Here is a 21,743-nt window from a genome sequence, read left to right as displayed (position 1 = left end):
TCTCTCTGCTTCATTCTGTGCCTGGTGAATATTTGCATTGTTCAGAGAAAACAAATTTACTGACTGCTCTGCGACCCAAATCGGTTTCTCGAACTTTGTCTTGGAGGCGATAGTAGTTGGCTTGTGTCTGCGTTTTGCGCTGTGCTAGGGTAGCGAGATGCTCTTTTTCGTCGGGCATATAAACATGCATGCCTGTGGCAAGTGACTTCCTAAGTATTGTAGCAGATATTCTTCCTTCCGTCACAATGCCTTCCTTCTGAAAAGTTGATACCTGTGAAGCAGTCAGGGGCACTCCGTCACTGGAAACAAACAGCTGCTTAACTTCTGGACCAGATTCAATAAACTAGCCTCACACAATTCTCACGTACATGTCCATCAGCTTATATAAATCATCGTAGACCCAAACAACGGCAGCACCATAATTCTCAGCTGTTTTGTGTTCCTCAACCAGCATTCTCCATCGAGGAAGGTCTTCTTCTGTTCCCGGGTAAAACACTGCTTCCTCGAATTCACTTACGGTCAAATTTGCTGCTACCCCACTTCTTCCGCTGTTGTCAATGAGAAGTCGAGTTATCATCCAATCGCGAACCTCGCAGTGTGTCTGGTCGTTTACAACTCTTCTAACTTCCGCGCCTCGATTTGTTTCTACTGATGTGGCACCCAGCTCTTTCACAGTCTTTATGGGCTGCCCACCATGGCACACTTTATAGAGTTGCTCACTTGAAAAATGTTTCTTGAAGTCTTCGTCGTATTTTTGGAGCTTCCTCTTTAACACCTTTTTCTTTTGTGCGGCTGACCACGAAGTCATGAGATCTCGACGCGCATTTAGGGTGTCTACACTTACATCGGCCATGTCGGCTTTACGTTCTTGCATCAGACATTTATAAAAGAGGAGTAAACTCATGAAAGAAGATTGAACAGTGCCAGGCTGATACTTCTCCACAGCATACGATAGCCAAATCTTCAAGAGATTTACTCCATCTTTTCCAGGCTGCAGGAGCAGGTATACTGACGTTTTATTCTCTTGAACATCATTGGTTCCCGTTTCTTTCATTTTCAATCTTTTTATCACACTTTCCACTTGTGACATGTATTGCTGGGCCATTTTATCGCTACGATAACCTCGATCTACGTCACTCAACCACTTATAAAAGTCACCCAGTAATTCCCCAGTGACTTCAACGTTGTCGCCAGCTTGTGACCCAGTCTTGGCGTCTTCTCTTTCCTCCATGTCACAATCGCTTGGGACCCATTGTGTGTCTAAAACATCATTGTCATAACTTTGATCTCCATCAAGAACATCTCGGAAAACGTATTCAATATCACCACTGGCTTCATAAAGGCGCATAAGTGTTTCAGTTGACTCTTGGGGAGTTTTGAAAACGTGGCCCTCAGATAGGCGACCGTCTTTGAAATCTTTTACAGCATCGCGCAAATCTGGTTCGCGGTCTAAGAAGGATCCTTCGTCGATATTGCCTTCTCCAACTACCTCAACTAGTTCCATCATCAGCCCCTCTCCTTCTTCAAGAAGGGAAGATGACTCTCTTGACATGTCTGATTGACTGGACACGTCCGAACCAGCGTTTCCATCATAAATATAATCAGGATCTGCATTGCAGTCGTCACTGTCGGAAATTACAACAACATCTTGTTGAACTAAATCTTCATTTTCTTCAATACTATCTTCGCTACAATCCCTATCTTCTTCGGACTCTCCTCTGCTGTTATCTTCTCTATTCCCATCAGAACTTTCCCGACCACAGTCATTCTTTCTGCTTTCTTCGTAATTCTTGTTACACATTCCTCTCAACAGCTGTGTGTAGTCTTCATCGTAATCTCTGATTGTTTTCCCCCTCCTCGGTTTAGCTTTGTCGAGAGCTCTTTCCTCTACTTCCAAATTCTTCATCCACACCTTGTTAGCCAGACTCTCGTATTCTTCATCACTGTCAACTTCATTCTTCATCCTTCTGGGTTTGGCTTTTTAGGCTTAATACTCTTTGCTCTTCTCAATTATATTTTGTGCCCTTCTTGTCAGCTCTTTATAATTGTCATCTTTGTACTCGGGGATGTACTGCATTCCATCCTCTCAACTTCTGTAGTGTCATCTTCATTCCTTGCCTCAGTCTCGTCTTTGCCTTCTCGTTCAGTTTGATTTTCTTCTGCATTGGCTTGTTGGTGTTCTCTCTTATTTTCTGACCTTCTTTTCCTTTCCTTTTTGAGACAGTTCTCCACTTTTGAAAGCAAAGCTCTTGGTGCTTGTGCTAACGTGGCCAAATAAGCAGGAGGGTTTGGTTTTAGGTTGTGGATGCGTGTCTGTAGGTGTTTATTAAACTGGAATATAGGCGTTTTAGCCCTCTTACAAGAGGACAAAGGACAAAATTTCACTCGTCGCTTAGGCGCCTTCTTTTCTTTATTAATATAGGCATCAAGCTTGTGCTTTATCTTAGACATCTCGTGCACTTCATCTTGGTGACAACTGAAGTTTTTGACAATGTTTCCACGCATTTTTTGGAACTTCGTCTTGGGCGATTTGGGAGAGTGACGTCTGCAGATGTCGAAGCGTCATTATTGACACCTGTCACAGAAGGATACTCTTCGGAATTTTCCATCTCATTCATTCTACAGAACCAAAAATAAGACAAAAAGAAACAGGGATGTAAAAAACCCAAGTCAGGGCTCGAGACTAACTTTTTAGCTCACTAGCCTAGTTCAGGTCTGATTTCAGTAGCCAAATCTAAATTTGCACTAGCCAGTCTCGTCATGTGCAGTTTCATTCATTTGTAAAAACTATCACGAAAAACGTTCCACATTTGCAAACACAACTCGAGCCTTTAGTAAATATTCTCATATTTTCATATCCATCATGGGAACAGTGGCGCAAATATGCTGGAATGTACGGCATCCCGTATTTTCTAACGGAGGCAAAGTTTTCTTGCTCTTGAGGCCAATTCTCACAGAACTTTGCAACTGACCAATGCACTGGAGTATGGAAAACGCAGATTAAAGTAAATTAAAAAATAAACCGTGCGTAAAACTAAACTGCTCGTTCGGAAGTCTGTGGAAAGGCTGTTCCTTTGATTTGAGCAATTCGAAACAAAGGACAGACTTCCCCACATTTAAGATCATCTTTTTCATAATTTCAAACAGCAATCCGTGCGTTTTATGCTTGAATGTTTTTCGGAGCAAGTTTTCGCTCTTTTTATGTGAGATTCACCATTCCAAGTAAACGGGATAAGTCACTCCATGTTATCTCTTTTTTTATTTTTGTTTACTTTGAAATAAACTATATTTGGATTCAATTTCTAAACAAGTACGTCGCAAACGGTAGCAAACAGTTTGCATTGGCTCGATCGCAAACACTGTCACTTTTGGCCCTTGCGTTTGCGATCCTGTTTTCCATATGCGTGATTGATTTACGAAACTTGATCTCGTGAAATCGGAAGAGAAGGGCGTCGTGTTCAACTTCTTATGTTGGAGTTGTTGCGAAGAAGAAGGAAGAGAGGAAGTGTCAAGAGACGTCACCGATTCTAGGTCCGATACATTTTCGAGGAGCAGCAACGGCTACAGCATAGCCAGTATCAAATTATACTGTAGGGAGTGGCTCTTTGTGATCAAGAACTTTACTACAGGTATATTTAGCCAGGGCTCAAAGTTAGCGACCAAATGGTCGGACGTGTGACTAAATTTTTGGTTGTGCGCCTAAAAAATCATGTGTGATCGCACTCGCGCCTTAAAAGCCCAAGTACACTGCGACTGAATTGCCTCTCTGCTTTCTCATGTGACTATACTTGGGTACTCCAAGTGGTATGTCACGAAACAGAAACATCAATTAACAGATATAGAGATATACATAAAATCTGGCCCTAAATGATAAAGTTACATTATTTTCCTTTCATCAGTGTATGTTTATTTGTCGTCAGTTTTCTCAACAAATTTCCCCAATGCCGGTGAAGTTAAATTTTTCCTGTTGATGTTTCATTCTATCCCACACTCTTTTGTTTTGTTAAAACTTTGCTGACACATGCAAACCAACCAAGAGATGGCCAACAATATGAGCCTTTTTCTTTAAAGACAGTTGTTAAAAAAGTTGAGTCATCGTGCTTGTATTGTCTATTGTCTTGTATTCAATAATTTTCTTATAAAAAGCCATCCTTCACATTCTAAAAATAAAGTGACTACATCTGCCTCGAATGATACTGCATCACTATATCAGTTCGTGATAAAGCTAAAGAAGATGCGCGAAAGAGCAAGAAAAGAAAATATACAAATTTTAAAGAGCGGGGTGAAACAAATTCGAGTAGCTAGAGTGGGATTCTGAGAAAGAATTTATCACCGGAGATACTATAAAGCTTTCCCTGTGCATTCATCCTTAGTTAATGGCTCCCTGCTAGCAGAGGTCTCTTTTCTTTTGTGCTCCCTGGGTTGACGATAATGAGAATAGAGACCTCTGCCATGGGTCGAAAGCATGTGCGTTGGTTACTTAGCGACCAAATCCTCACATCATTCTTCATGTTGTAACAACAGCGGAACTACTGTAAAGGAATCTGCGAGACATAGCGGCCTACAACAACGACGTCAAATGCGCGAAATTTATTTGCCATTTGCGACAGCATAAAGTCTATTAGCAATTACAAAGTTGTGTATCTATTCCCGTTTTCAAGTACATTTTCTTTGGTGTGCACAATGGAAAGGAAATAAATACATGATGAAAACGTTTCTGTTATTTCGAATATACTTTAACATGATGATAACATGTAATAACAATTTGTTTTTGAAATTGAAAAGTCAAGTTGATTTAAAACCACAAGAATTTTATTGCTCTCTCAAACGAAAAGTAAGTCAGCCTTACTAGTTAAAACAACAAACACGGCACTAAAATAAAATACAAAAAACTGAAGATACGCAGTAATGTTCTGCTTTGCTGTTGGAACAGGTATCCCCAGTATTTTAAGCTGTATTTTGGCAGTGCGCCTAGAAATATACACTTGGTAGCACAAGAGCTCTGACGAGGGGCTAATTATGGCACGCCATTTGTAGCAAAATTCAATCAAGTGAAATGTTTATGCAATCCAATCCAATCATTTTTGCGTGAATCCATTTAATCCAATCTTCCAAATACATTTAAACAATCTGAAAAAGCATTTAATTCAATCCTACGATTCTCTGTTCAATTTAATCATGACTGGATATTCATTCAATGCAATGAAAATATGTATTCAATTCAATCATGGCAACTATTCATTCAATCCACTCACCATAATGTGTATTGAATTCATTCGCTAAAATGTCAATTCAATCCAATCATTACTTTCTTTTTTCAATTCAATCTTCACAATATTTGTTCAATCCTTTCATGAACATATTCATTCAATCCTCACGAGAAAGCATTCAATCATCGAGCCATTTCATTCAATCCTCCTGGGGCGAGCGCGGCCAACCAAACCTTATTAGACAAGGTAAACGAAAGGACTAGGATAGAAAACAACATAACTTGGAAATGGCGGACATCGATGCGTTTAATTTAGAATTTGATCTTCCCAAGTTTTTGGAGTCCGTGCTTCAAAAAGCAGACAATATTTTACAAAATGTTGGTGAGCAAACCCAAGTAGCCGCAGAAGTGCATGCTGAAGTAGTAGATCAAACTGTTTCTTTGATTCGGACATTGCAAGAGACAAGTGACATTCAAGCATCAGACACGATGGCCTTGGATTCACTTGCAGGCGCTTTCACAAATGTGCTGACATTGTTACGGAATCACATTGCTACCAGCGCAGTAACTCCAACAACTCTTGCTACGTCATCTGTTACAATAACAAAGAAGTGGACTGAGAAACCCGGGCGACCGTGTTTTGAAATTCCCACAGAAATGCTGGAGGAACTGAGGACATTGGGATTCAGCTGGACGAAAATCGCCGAGTTACTGGGTGTTTCGAGATGGACTGTGGCAAGAAGAGTGGACCAATACGGTCTTGGCGATGTCAGAGGGTTTGACCATTTATCAGATGAAGAGCCAGATGAAATAATAAGCACATACATAGCAAATCACGGCACTGCCATTGGGCAAAACTGTTGGTGGTCACCTGAGGTCTCTCGGATTAAGGATTCAGAGAAGGCGAGTAAGGGAGAGCATTGCGAGAGTGGACCCTAAAAACACTGCATTAAGGTGGGGGGTAGTGGTTTCTCGTCGAACATACCTTGTTCCCTGGCTAAATTCACTGTGGCACTTGGATGGCCACCATTCAATGATAAGATGGAAAATTGTCATACATGGATGCATTGATGGATTCTCCAGACGAGTTATTTTCCTAAGATGTAACTCAAACAACTTAGCTGAAACGGTTCTTGAACTCTTTCTGGCTGCAATACAGAGGGACGGAAACCTCTGGCCCTCTAGAATTCGTGTTGACAAAGGTGTCGGAAATGTACTGGTATGTGATGCAATGGTGCAAGCAAGAGGGCATGGTAGGGGGAGCTTTATTGCAGGCCCCTCTACTCACAATCAACGAATAGAGAGGCTGTGGAGAGATGTTTTTAGATGCGTGTGCCATCTGCATTATTACATTTTTTATGCGATGGAGTATTCAAGGGTTCTTGATGTCACAAACAGCATCCATCTTTTTACCTTACACTTAATCTTTATTCCAAGGATCAAGAAAGCCTTGGCTGACTTCACTGAGGCATTTAATCACAATGTTCGCCCTGAAAGTAACTGGACACCAAATCAAATGTGGACAAATGGAATAATGCACCCTGATAATCCCTTATCACATGATCAGCTGGATGATTATGTCAGTGACCTTGCGATGTATGATTATGATGCCCAAGGGCCATCAACCATAGACAGTGACAATAATGTTGTTATTGAGTCTGTGCTCCTAGATAACAGTGATGTGGTCAAGTCATTTGTACTCGAAAATATTGATCCACTAAGCCATGTGAAATGGAAATAGATTTGTACATGGAGGCACTAGAGCTGGTTCTTCTTAAAACTGAAGAACTCAATGCACAGTGAAATTGTGTAGATGGACGCAAAGACGATATGGCAGCAAGCTCACTGATAGCCTGCATAAGGCATTTCCCATGCAAAAGCTGACTTTTCTAATTAATAATTAACAATGGTAACCAAGCAAAATAACGTGGAAATGTTCTTGTGAGCTTCTGGGTCTTTTAATATGGTGATTTGATGGGTACATTAAGCCTTCCATCCGTTAAAGCCTTATGAATGATTATATCATAATAAAATTAACTGAGTCATGCCATCAAAGTGGACAGGCACTCCAACTTATTTTTTGGGTAATATTAAAGCTCACATGGACAGTTCCACCCTATTTTGCGTGGGGCATCATTCTTCAATGATGTCATTTCCAGCACAGAGAATGATACAACAAGATCCCCTTGATACAGAATTGGATTATTTTATGAATAATGCTCAACAAGTTTTACTGATAATGGTAACATGGTTAACTGCCTGCTTGCAGTCCCTTCTTGACACCTGCTGTCTGTAAGATTAAAGCACACCAGAATCTTGCAAATGGTTTTGCACTGAATTGCAAAGAATACATGTATAATGTCAACAGTTTTTGAAGCCAATAAAAAGGAACAATTCATTAAAAAGTATGAAATGCAATGAGAAGTCATCAAGCTACATGTGTAATAATGGTTCTCCGATAAACTACAGTACATAGTATTAGTGTAGTTTTCGTGTAACTCTTTCAAATCTAAACACTGGTGATGAAAATCAAATGCAACGGATTCCTCGTTAAATGCATAAAAACTTTAGTATCAGTACTGAAAATAGTTCCTAAGGTCTTCTACGCTGCCTGTAAACGTTAAGGTAAAACATCTATATTCTTCCACACATTCTACTTGAGGAAAAATCTTTTAACTTGGGCAGAAGCATGGAAACACTAGCTACCATGCCAGACAGTTTACAAACTGGTCTTTTAACTCCTTTAGTTTGAAGCTGTTTTAGAAAGCTAAAGCAGAGAAAATCTACTTCTTGTGACTCAGAAACAAGTTGGCCGCCATGTAATATGTTCATTCTTGCATAACAGAAGGTAATTTTGAAGGAAGAAAGCATTTGTATCCAAAAAAAATGAATTTCAAAACACTTGTTTTGGCTTAGAAATATTTCCCGGGTGCCACCATCTTGAAGAATTGTGATGGGTTGCCCTTTTGTTACGCTTTTTGTGCCAGAAAAACCACGACATGTCACCATTATTCAAGATGGAGGCATCCGGGAAATTTTAAAGCCAAAACAAGTGTTTTTGGAATTCCTCTTTCTATACAAACGAATTAATTGGAAAAAGTTTGAACAATTTCAACTGTAAACATTACGTTCTCCGGTTAAAGATATTTTGTTTTTTAGTGGAGGTTCCCTTTAAACTTATGCATATGATACACAAAAGTGACAGGTGATCATGCTACAAATCAAGAAACTGTTCCCTTTATGTTGTTTTCTCTTTTCTTCCATGTGTTTCAACTTACATTTTTCCAAAATGGTTATTGGAAAATGCAAGATCAAAAATTTCGAACATTTCTTTTCATCTGGCAGCTTTCGAAGCAATGGCCCTCTTGGTGGCACCAATGTGTTTGTGCAAGTATGCGCACTTGGTAGGTCACACACGGATTCTTCAGTTTCTGTTGACTGCAAATAAATAATGCTATGAGCTTGTGAAGAAAGCAAAATTACATAAGTACAATGTACAAAACGAATGCATGGATTTTCAAGAAACAGCATTGACTTTAAAGGTCATAAGACAGCTTTTGTTGTGCTTGTTTAATTTGCAGAGTCTTTATGTTTTTCAACCAAAACTGTCCCATTTACTACTTTGTGTTTCTGTCCAACCTGAACACATAATGACAATACCACTGTGCCAATTTTAAAATCTACCAAAACTGTAAGTTAAATTCAGTCCCCATTGACCCATTGACTGCTGGGAGTGACACTTACATGTAATAGATTTTATTTTGTCTAACACCAGATGATTTTACTTGTCCTAGGGCGTTTGAGGTGTGAATGGATTAAGAATAAAAATAATAATAATAATAATAATAATAATAATCTGTAAATATTTTCCATTCTGTTTCAGCATCAAATGACCAATTCTGAAAATATGCCAATTTGTGTACATTCAATTCACTGTACCTTCTGGAATGTTTCTCCATGGGCAAATGTGATAGACGGTTGAATGGTGAAACCAAGAACAGGCTCTTCTGCTGCCCCTGTTACAAAAATTAGGATGGAACTTAAGCTCAATGGGAGCCTTCTGCCACTGGCTACTTGACGCACATACTTAACAAAACAGGCATAGACTTCCTTTTCTTTTGAGCAGGCTGGGGACCCATCTGGAGAAAATGCAGGCTTCAACAGTTTTAACAGCATTGCAGAGGTCAAACTAGCATTGCTGGGTCTCAATAGATGAAGCATTATTGGCTTGTATCGGAAGACTGTAGTAAGTCCAAACACATCAAGTCCCCGCTGTAAATTGATTATGCACTTGTCTTGTTCTTGTATATTAACTAATCTGTCAATTACATCCAATGGAAGAAAGCATGGTAGTTGACCGTTTTGAAGAAGAGCAATGCCCATCATCACACCAATGAAATAATATTCATCTGAAAGGAACTCCCGTAAGCCACTAGAAAAATATTTCTCTTTCATGGCATGGTTCATAAGACGAATCCATTCTTTTCTGGGACCTCCTAGATTAATTGCTTCTTCACCCATGAAGTCTACCTCAAATGTCTTGCAAAGTCATCAATGGACTCAAATTCAGTGAATGTTGTTTTTAATATGTTGGAGCGATCAACTGTAATATAATTGGTTTCACCTTCAGGTGGACTGCTATTGTCAGCAACATCCATGGCTCTGCCCTTAATTAGTTGTTGCTTTAGAAACCTAAGAATTTCAACAGGATCAGATAATGAGTGCTGGTCTATTTCAACAAGTAAATCATCAGGTTCCTTTTCAGGGAGATCACTTGCATGGAGAGTTGCACTGACTGCTGGAGTGTTTAGTTCTCCTGGTTGTTCTTGGTTGGGCTGTTCATCATTCCCCTCTCCAGTTGTAATGCTATTTACAGCAGACTGAACAGGACTAATACTTCTCGTGTCTTTGTTAGTCTCCCCTGCTTTTTCCAAATAAGAAATTTCCATATCACTGTTATCATCCTCTCCATACAGGAATTCAAATCCTGGTTTGATTCTTATGTACAGTAGACCTTGCCCTGCCATTTTTTTCACAACTGCAAAACTGTATTCAGTTCCTGGGCCCAGTTCCAGAATAGAAATTTTCTTTTGTCTTACTGTGACAAACTCAAAATCGTTGGATACAATCAGCGGAAACTTGTTTGTAAGGGACTCTTTGATAGATCGTCTTATTGTCTCTTTGTTGTCGTTTTCATTTAATAATAACATTCCATTTGCTACTATTGAGTCCCACTTCATGTTCTCTTTCTCATCCTCCGCACATTTCAAAACGGCAAACTCCAGAACTTTTTTTTCTCCCTTGTCCTTTGTTTGCAGTTGCTTCCCGGGTGCGGACCTGACTCGCACCTGCCGGTTAGGGTATGGCAGTGACCTTAATCTTTCTGAACTATTTAATCTTCTGAAAACTCCTTTGCTTGAGCTTGCGTTAAGCATACTTCTCGCAGACCGAAAAACATCAGACGCATTAACGTTGTTAGCAATCGGCTCTGTCTCTGGTGGCAGGGCAGCCTGTGAACTATCATTTCGGAGGATTCGCGATGCCTCCTCGAGCATACGGGCGGCACGTTGCACTTGAGAGTGATCCATATTTGACACGCTAGACGTACGCAAATATAAAATAAAATACGATATTACTTCTAAAACTGCTCCTTGAATTGACAGAAGCGCTTAACACTATTTTTTCCTAACGGAAGCACGACAGAGACATGATTTATCGCCAAATGATACGCAAAAAACACCTTGCACCTTCCTGCAGCAGCTGTAAAGTTGAATGGCGGAAAAAATGGCGGGTTCTGACAACCTCACGTGACTTTTCTGCTTGGCCGCGCTCGCCCCAGGAAGATTGAATGAAATGGCTCGATGATTGAATGCTTCGTGAGGATTGAATGAATATGTTCATGAAAGGATTGAACAAATATTGTGCAGATTGAATTGAAAAAAGAAAGTAATGATTGGATTGAATTGATATTTTATAGTGAATGAATTCAATACACATTATGGTGAGTGGATTGAATGAATAGTTGCCATGATTGAATTGAATACATATTTTCATGATTGCATTGAATGAATCTTCAGTTATGATTAAATTGAACTGAGAATCGTAGGATTGAACTAAATGCTTTTTCAGATTGTTTAAATGTATTTGGATGATTGGATTAAATGGATTCTCGCAAAAATGATTGGATTGCATAAACATTTCACTTGATTGAATTTTGCTACAAATGGCGTGCCATAGCTAACGCTCGAAACGTCAGCTTTTAGAATCTCAGTACGGTGGCCAATAATTATTTACATTATCAACTCCGTTGATAAAACCAAATTTATGGAAACAGCCGAGAAGTTCCGTGTGATTTCACACGTGATAAATCGTTCGTAACTTGGCGTGGGGAAACTGTAATCTGCGTTGGTTTCCTCTTCAATTTTTTGTTTCAACTTATTATTTTCTAAGGCAGTAAATTCCATAGTTTCTGTCGTTAGTTTCTATTCTCTCTTTTTGCCTCAGTATCCATAAGAAATAACTTTCATTTTTGTTTTCGTCCAGAACTCCACTGCTTCACTTACTGCCCCAATGGCTAGTGGAAGCTCAAAATCTACTAGCCAAAACTGAAATTTCACTAGCCTTTGGCTAGTTGGCTACCGTTAGTGTCGAGCCCTGCTTGAAGTCTCCATAAATGAATTCGTCCCAGTTGCTCAAAAATTTTTATCACTGTTTTTGCTGAAACAATTATTTGCGTTCTGAAACCTTCTTTAAAAAAGGACTTTAACTTAAAAATAACCTTTATCGGTAGGTCAGTTATATGCAGCTGAAGTATATCTGGTTTTCTTCTTCAGATCATTTAAAAAAACTTGGCCATGAATTGGATGCACTTCCGGTTACAACAAAATTAGTCACACGCAAGTTAACCGACCATGCTTCCCGGTTTGAGGGAGAATGCGAAATTACCGGCATCGCATTTACTCCGATTTTCGTCCTTACAAAGGTTCTAGTTATCGATATGGACTCATCATAATATAGTAGTAAAACTTGTTATTTTAGGCTTCACAACAATCTATGATTATGCACTTAATGTTGCATAAACGGCAGATTTGTTTACATTTTGCTCTTTAAATTCAACCTGTCCTGATAAATTCCGGGGATAAATCTAGCAGCTTGCGACACTTGAAAAATAGGTCTTTAAATCGACGATAATCAAAGAATGCAATAAAAATATTTACATGAGACACCTACACCACAAAAGGTTGATGAAGATCGAAAATGAAGAAAGACGGAGACGGATTTGGAGACATCTTGACGAAGAATATTGTCTAGCCTTAAAGTCAAAAAAAGCACTTTTGACGGAGATATTATTATTGATGATATTCAGAGAATACATTACAAATATTTCACCGGAAATTTATTCTCGAAAAGTGGAAAACTCACCCTAAACTCCTCCGATCTTGTTTAAACAGCACCAAACGTTGTGCTCCTTCCAGAGACGTATGAATGAATGAGGTAAAGTTGTGCAATCGTACAGCATCACATGACCCGAGTTCCCTAAAGTTTGTCTCGTCGTCCGATGAAGAAAAAGACCCCATTTTTGCACAAAAATGTTGTACCTTGTAAAATACGGCTTAATCATACTAATTCCAATTAGAATATTGACCAAAATGAAAAACTACTCTGTTTTGGGTAGCAAATATGCACTGTCTGAAAACTGCGTAATTGCTACCGTAGGAAATACTCACTTTGCGTAGCAAATAGGCACTGACCGAAAAGTGCGTATTTCTTACGGTAGCAAATACGCACTCATGGTAGCAAATACGCAGTGACTGAAAATTGCGTATTTTCTACGGTAGCAAATACGCACTCATGGTAGCAAATACGCACTGACTGAAAAATGCGTATTTTCTACGGTAGCAATTACGCATTCAAGGTAGCAAATACGCACTCAGATCTAACTTGCTTACTGCCCTTCGAGAGCGATTTTGGATTCTCTGTGGGAGACAAGCAGTTAATGAAACGAGTACTGAGACGTTGCATAATCTGCAAGAAGCTCGGCGAGCTTCCTTATCCAACCTCCAATTCCTCCAGACCTATCAAGAATTCGTGTTGCGGAAGACCCACCGTTCACACATGTAGGTATAGACTTTGCGGGACCTTTATTTGCTCTGAGAGCGGAAATGAAAAGTGTTAAGTTTGTTTATTTATATGTGCCTCTACAAGAGCGGTTCATTTGGAGTTGACGAGAAATCTAACGGTTGATGCGTTTCTACTGTCGTTTAGAAGGTTTACCAGTCGTTTACGCGAAGGCACTCAGAGGAGCCTCGAAAGAAATCGTAGAAATTTTGAGATCGAAGGAAGTTATGCGGCATTTGACAAACAAGAGAATCCAGTGGAAATTCATAGTGGAAAAGGCTCCATGGTGGGGTCGGTTCTGGGAGCGTCTGATAGAGAATGTCAAGAGGTGTTTAAAGAAGGCTATCGGGAGGACCACCTTGAGTTTTCATGTACTGAACACCCTCCTTGTTGAAGTGGAGGGAGTCGTATACTCACGACCTCTAACCTACGTGGAGGACAATCAAGAGGGAATACGTTACACTTTGTCGCCGTCTCACTTTATCAACGGACGCAGAATAATTAATTCGCCGAATGGAGGACACACGTCGAGATCGTCAGCACTAACGCATCATTTTCGAAGAGAATCAAGCAGCATCGACATTTCCTTCAGCAGTTTGCTAACAAATGGAGGAATGACTATTTATTGAGTCTGAAAGAAAAACACGCACAAGGTTCACATCGAAAGGGATCTGAGATAGCTGTTGGAGATGTGGTCATTCTGAAGAACGCTTCCACGCAAAGGATGTTTTGGAAGCTAGCTGTTGTAGAGAAACTCCTGTCGGGCAAGGATGGACACGTGAGAAGAGCACGCGTTAAGGTTGCGAGTGCTGACCGAAATCCGAGAATTTTTACAAGAAGTGTCAAGCATCTATTCCCACTTGAAGTGAACGAAAACATTGAAATTGTGCAAAACGCGGAGCCTGAACAGAATGCGTGTTTTCCAAGCGCATCTACAGAATGTACATTGAGACCATGACAAAGTGCAGCAGTTGTAGGAGAGTGTGACGCGTAACTTTACGGTTTGAATTATATATTCGTTTTGTTGGATACGTACATCCGGACAGTACATTCAATTTGACATTTGATTACCTTTGATTGACACTATAAGCACATGATTATATGTAATAGGAGAAGATAGTTGTATTATTTCCTGAGTTGGGTCTAGTATGCTATTAGACTTTCGAAAAGTCCTTCGTCTAGATACGCTCGGAACGAAGGACTTTTCATACTTGATTGGCGCCAATTTTAGCGACCCAAAAACGGGTCGCTGAGCTAGGCCAATCAGAGTAGTCTCGTGGACCCCAGGGGATAGAGTTGTCAATCAAAGTTTGCCACACGCAGGGAAGCGTGACTTCCAGACTATCAGAGGAAAATAATTCAAGGATATCTGTCTTGCATATATCTGTTTGTGTCTGCTCCAGCCAGAGCTGGAAAACGTCTGACCTTTAAACTAGTCCCGTACGCTTTTGGTCGCGTTTTTGGTCGTATTCGTAATTGTTCCACTGATTTCAATCACGAAAGATTTGGTCTCCAGCCCGCAATTGTCGTGGCATTAGAGCGTCATATGTAGGAGACAACACATTTAAAATCTTAAGTATAAACTGGTGTTTGGAAGTCCCGAGACGATTCTCAACGACTATCGACACATTTTTCGTCGAATGGAACAAAAAAATTAAAAATGCACGTGTATTCATCGACGAGAGTCATTGCATCGCTAAATGGTCAGCAAAAGTTTCACAAAGATGTATCTTTTAATCCCGGTCTAGTACGTCTCCTACACCTGAAGCCTACCTGATCTTTCATGAGTGAAATCAATTGACTTTCTTGACGATTCGAAGCTTTCCCTTACTTGCTTATCTTTCGAATTAGTGTTTCGTTTCTATCAGCACAAATCACGGCACAAATGTTCGAGATTGAAAATAAGCTTTTGTTTTATTTCATCTTTGTTTCTGATACCTTTAGCACAAAGTCAACAAATTTCCTCTTTCGATTTCGTAGAAACAAACATGTTCGACTGTTTTCGTCGGATTGCGCCATCAAGTGCAGGACTTGCGAATGACGTCATCCCCTTTTTGGCGCGAGACGCAAATGAAAACCTTGCAAGTGAGACAAGTCCACCTCTCGCGACTTCGTCGCTTGCTCATTTACTTCGCGTACGAAAAATCACGATTCGCTCGCTAAAACATTTTCTCCTGGGATTATCGTGAGGTCGACTTGTGGCAAGTCTAGTATGCTATGTGCAATTAGTATCACCCAACTAGTGGACTAATGCAAATGCTGCATTTTGATTGGCTAAGCTACTAGAGGACTATTGGTAATAGTACTCGAGTAGCGAAAAGCGTGACGCTTTCTTTTGTTTTATTCTCAAATAAATATATTTTCTATTTGCATTTGCTAACTTTATTATTGCCTTTTCTGCCCGACTAGTTGGGTGATACTAAAACAATTAGACCCTTCGCTTGGGGATCATTTCCGGTCCAGGGATCATTTGCGGGACTGTACAGATCTGTTGCTCTGCTGAACGAAAAGGCTATCACCGAAGTTAATAAACTATTTTATACCTTCCTTTGGAATCTACAAGGGGACTAAATTAAAAGAGGTACTACAATTGATGACTACAGTAAAGGAGGCGTCAAAATGATAGATATTACATCCTTCAGCAAATCCTTATGGATTTATCCATATGGAAAATGTTTTTTGACCTCGAGTTTGAGAGCTTCAGAAGAGAAGCTGTTTTTACTGGATACCTCAATGTTAAGGATACAAAGAATTTTGTCAAGGTTAAGGCTAGATTCATGCAGGAAGCTTTGACGACCTGGGCCGAAGTTAATTTTGAAGATAGAACAACGTCCGTACACCACTTTCTTGGCCAGAGACTATGGAATAATTCACTGATTAGAATTGGTAATTGCCCTGTCTTTTACTCTGATTGGAATAGTAAAGGTATTGTAAAGGTAAAAAAAATTGAAAGACGATCATAATAACTTCTTATCCCCCCTCATGCTACAGAATAGGTACAAAAATAAAAAATTCGCCCCCTCGAGTATTGTTGGTTACTCTCAGCACTCAACCATTTATGGAAATCGCGCAAGCACAACTTTGTTGTGAATTACTTTGGTAAGGTTAGTTTTTCGGCTAAAATACTTAGCGTCCGTTTCGAGCTTTTCTCTTTGGGTAGAGCAACAGGAAATGTTTTCACGAGATCGGTATTTTCGAAACCGCAGAGCCACAAAAATGTTATCACGAGATCAGAATTTTTGAACCGCAGACTGAGGCAGTGTTTACACGAACGCAGTTTCATTTGTAAGTAAAATTGATTAATTAGGTAAAGATAAGACGCTCAATAAGTGATAAAATTTAGTAATCTATATACTAAGAATTATTCAAAGGCTACCGCAAAGGTGATGATACAAACGCTTTGTGAATTATTTTTCATGATTGGCTTGTTTGATATGGGTTTGCCTCCTGGAAAGCAAATGATCTTTGCCCGGTGGCTAATCTACATTTGGGTACGTTTAAATCGGAATTATGCCTAGTATTCCTATTATGTACAGAAGAACGTTTAGCGAATTTATTACAAAGGTAGGTTGGCGCTTGGTAGAAATTCTAAGAAATTCCTGTTAAAGAACGTATTCGCTTAGCTTAACCAATCACATTTCTGCATGTCACGCCAGTAGGCATTGTTCTGTATTTTCAAATTTTGTATATCATCTTTTGTATCCGTTATTTTTGGCAGTTGCCTGACGAAACTCTGAGTAGCAATAAATGTCTCCGACCAAATAATCCAACTCTGCAAATATATATATATATATATTTTTTTTTTTTTGCTGTGTGCTGCTCACTAGTAATTAATTAATTAATTAATCTAGTTTTCGCGCGAACATAGATACCAAATAATAAATGAGTAAGTATAAAGATATTCATACGGCGCTTATACTCTTCAGTTCTAAGCGCTTTACAGTGCTCTAAGAACAAATCGTAACAGAAAAACTGAATACGAGTAAATCTTAAGAAAAAGTCTCAGGAAAATTCTTTCAAATAAAACAACTAACATTTGCATATTTTCAGGTAAATGTCTGTACGTTACTTAACAGAACAGTTCAACAATTAATAGACTACAGCTCTAAGAAAATTCCGTGTATTGAAGGAAAGCAATAAATTAAAATAATCATGATAAATAAAATGAGTTTTATAGAAGTAAAAGCTATCACCAATAACTTATCTCACGTCTTTCGATTCAGATCGCCACAAATACAGGAAATTCAGCAAAAAGGAAAAAAATAGGAAGGCAAAGAGGCCTCTCTGGACACGCCGTAAATATAGCAAATATCGTTAAAGTGGAAAGGATTTTGTCTCCAGGAGAAATTGGGGTGTGAGTGAGAATCGAAAATATCGCAAAAATAACCATTTTTAAAAGGAAAACGCACTAATGTGACATAGCGAAGAGGGCCCACGACAGCCCACAAATTTAGTTGCAAAGATTTTGTCTTCAAAGGCAAAATGCCCTCCCCCTACCCTCTCAAAGAAAAAAAGAAGGCCCTCCACCTGCTACAAATGTAGCAGACACGCAAAACTGAGTGATAACTTTATTGAAGTTTTTATTTGTAATGTCCTATGTTTGGCAAGGTTGTCGGAAATAGGTGCCGGTTTGTAGGGTGCCGGTTAGTGATCAGCCGTAACAGGAGTGGTAAGAAGGTTTTGCGATTGTTGTTGTTGTTGTTGTTGTTGTTGTTGTTCTTCTTCTTCTTCTTTGTTGTTTTTGCCAACTATTTTTTCACTCCCCCCCCCCCTTCCCCTCCCTGGTACTTCCCTCATGATAATTATTACACTGTTCCAATCACATGTATTCGCTCCCAAGCCTAATGCTCGAAGCATGACACGTGCTGACCGTTGGTTGATTGAAACACACAGGTCGTTTTCACTCATTTGAAGCAATACTGGTTTTCTCAAACTTAAGAAAATGCTTAGGTGAAAAATAAATTGCCAGTCCTGACATCATGCGATAAGTCTCTGTCAGTGGCCTAGTAGACATAAGTATGGTATCGAACCCGGACATGCACTAATCAAGCATTAATCGTCCCTGGTGTAACAGACAAGAGGGCTGCCATAGAATAGAGATACTCAGCCTATCCAAGCTACCCATACGAAGAGGCCGGGGTGGAAGGGGTGGGGGTTGTAATTGAATGCATGCAGACTCCAATAAGCTTCGCGAAGTGTCCCCTGGCTCTTCTCCCATGCGTGTCTGGGAATGCAGACAATAGACCATATTCGTATTCTCGGTATTGGACTGGAGCTAGCTTGCAATGGGGGCTAATGCGGGGGAATCTTTTCAAATGCAAATACTTTTTAATATATTCCCCCGCATTAGCCTCCATTGCAAGCTAGTTCCAGTCCAATACTGAGAATACGAATATGGTCTAGTAACGACATAAAGTAGCCCCATTCTCTCTTCTCCTCAAATAAAGATAAAAAAACGCATTTACCTTACCTAAAATAAAATATTGATCCTGAAACTCATTTTACTGTTGGTAATCGGTGGTTCTGGTGGTTGGACTTAATGGAACACTTCGTTTTGTGTTGGATACCATATTTGGGCCTGCATCTAAATAATTGCAATTGCAATATTCTGGACACGAGTACAATATTCTGGACACGAGTGTTTGATACAGAGACCAAGTTAACTCCGTGAACAGTAAGCGGTCTCTCTGTCTTTTACAAAATGTATTAGATGTCAAAAAGTTTTTATAGGCCTAAGTGCAGGAAGGTTCCCAGTTTTATCTACAGACTATTGCAAATCAACAAAGGTCCGTTGTTCTAAGGGAGTGTTCAAAAGTTTTGACTTCGGTATTTCAACAAGCATGGAAAGCATGGAAAGTAAGGATGGTATGGATGAAATGGAAGCCCTTTGCACGAAATTATCTTTCCTGTCTTCGAAAAATCAGCTTAAGTGGCATGGATCTAAGAACGACCTACTCAGGTTCTTAACGTTGTACTTGGAAGTACAGCCTAATCAATTTCGAGCTAATGATAACGGATCTTGTGCAGTTTTCAAGATTCAAAATATCACTTGTAATTTCTACCACAAAGAGAGAACTCTACAAATTCAGGGAAAAGAGGATGCAGACAAAGTGAGAAATGATTTAATCAGCCTAACTTCAATTCGTTCACATCCCGTTAGCCAAACACCGAACGCTCTTCAGGAAAATCAAGATAAAGATGTTCAACTCAGAGAGGAGATTTCATCTGGCCTTATTTCACTTAGCGATGGTTCAACTACAACTTGTGGTAACACAAGTGAAAGGAATGTTGTTAAATCTCCTGTACTATCCACAGAAGACGACCTAAGCAAGGCTGAAAATTTTATCGATAACGCATATATGGAAATTATTTTGGACCCCAACGAATCTAATTATTCAAATCCGGTCAAAGATAGCAAAGCTGATTTCGATCAGCAATTAGAGCAATTGTCGTTGTTGTTAAAAGGAGTGTTTAATGAACTTAACAATTTGAGAGTTTGTCATGCGGCAATACTGGCGGCAAACAATGAAATAACAACTGAATTGACCACACTACGAAATGATGTAACTTCTCACTTTCAGAACCAATCACAGAGGTTACCGGAGCTTAATGAGCTGAAAGATTCTCATGCTGCGCTCCTGACTGCAACCAGTGAAATTGCTAATGAAGTTATTAATCTCCGAAATGACATAACTTCTCACTTCCAGAACCAACAATCACAGTGCTCGTCTGATACACAGGAGTGGACAACTGTCAGCGACAAGAAAAGACCTGCAAATACTCAAAATAGATTTAAGACGTTAGAAGATTCTGCTGGTGAAATATCACCTGATCCATCACATGGCGAAATTTGTGATGAAACTTCGCCACAGTTAAACAATGCAAATCCTTCACCATCTATGAGTTGGGCCGACCAATTAGCAGAATATCGATTACAACACAACCAAAAGTTTACATCTAAGTTTACTGCTGGAATCTCGGAATCATCCACTCGTCTTCGTCTCGGTCAATCAGCAGTTAAAGCCCACTATTCATCAAAGGAAGTATCTATAACTGCAGACAAATCGACGAAAGCCTGCCTAATTGGTGACTCGATAGTCAAGAACATTGAATCTAGGAAATTATCCCGTGCCTTCAGGGAAAAGGTTAAGGTTGAATGTTCGCGAGGAGCAAAGATTAAGGATATCCATGATAAAGCAAATGAGCTTCTTGCTTGCGGCCAACTAGATGAGAATACGTCCTTAATAGTTCATTGTGGAACAAATGATTTAGCTGTTGAAAATGAGGACACAGCTGCCACAAAGTTACGCATGTTAATTACTGACCTGAAACCGAAGGCTAAGTCCCTGGCTATATCGGCTGTGACGTTAAGAAATGATTCAGCTGCTGTTACTGCTCATAGAATCAACCGTTTTAACAGACTCACTGAATCTATTTGCGAGCAAACCAACGTAATAATAATAATAATAATAATAATAATAATAATAATAATAATAATAATAATAATAACTTAAAAACTTATATAGCGCATGCTTCATGACAGAATGATCGCATGCGCTTAACATGGATTAAAATACCAATAAAATTTATCAGTTCATATAAGCTAAGAATATGTTCATAAATAGATTTGTAAATTAACTTAAGATTAATTACATGAATTCAAAGTGCCAATTTTGCCAAAAAGTGCCAAAAATTGTTAATTCCTGTAAACTAAAGATATGCTAATTTAAAATAATAAGTTTTAAGTTGACTCTTAAAATTGTTAATTGTGGTCGCTTTCCTAATGAAGGAAGGAAGTGAATTCCAAACGTGAGGGGCAGCCATACTAAAAGAACGGTCACCAAGTGTAGAATAAGACTTACGTAAAGGAAAATTTAAAAGTAATTCGTTGCCAGATTGCAAAGAGTAATTTGCACCGATCTTAATGGAAATAAAATCACTTTTGTAGGACAGCGCTAAGCCACTGATTGCCTTGTACGTTAAAAGTGCTATTTTGAACCTGATTCTGTAGATTATGGGAAGCCAATGAAGTTTCATCAATAATGGGGTAATGTGACAGAATTTGCTTTCCTCATAAACTAATCTGGCGGCCGAGTTTTGGACCCTTTGAAGCTTGGATAACTGGTAGTCAGGTAGACCATACAATAAGCTATTGCAGTAATCGATTCTGCCTGTGACAAAAGTCTGCACCAGTGTTGCGGCCGCTTCTTGCGTTAAATATTTTCTTATGCGTCTTATATTGTGTAACTGAAAGAATGATGCACTGCAAAGATTGGTCACATGTTGGGACATATCAAATGTATCATTGAACCAAGTACCCAGATTCCTAACAGATCTGGACTTGGTTATCAGATGATTTCCCACTCGTATGCTAGTTACATTGACTTTAACTAATTGCTGACGAGTTCCGATCATA

At 39.3% G+C, this 21,743-nt stretch overlaps 2 pseudogenes; one reads left to right on the top strand and one right to left on the bottom strand.

Annotated features, from left to right (window-relative positions):
* Positions 1-5,497: 5,497 nt before the first annotated feature.
* On the top strand, positions 5,498-7,012 carry LOC137971087 (uncharacterized; annotated as a pseudogene).
* Positions 7,013-8,483: 1,471 nt separating this feature from the next.
* LOC137971079 (uncharacterized) lies at positions 8,484-9,730 on the bottom strand (annotated as a pseudogene).
* Positions 9,731-21,743: the final 12,013 nt, after the last annotated feature.

The sequence above is a fragment of the Montipora foliosa genome, chromosome 1, assembly GCF_036669935.1.
Source record: "Montipora foliosa isolate CH-2021 chromosome 1, ASM3666993v2, whole genome shotgun sequence".
NCBI classification, from domain to species: domain Eukaryota; kingdom Metazoa; phylum Cnidaria; class Anthozoa; order Scleractinia; family Acroporidae; genus Montipora; species Montipora foliosa.
This window is presented reverse-complemented; position numbering and strand designations above follow the sequence as displayed.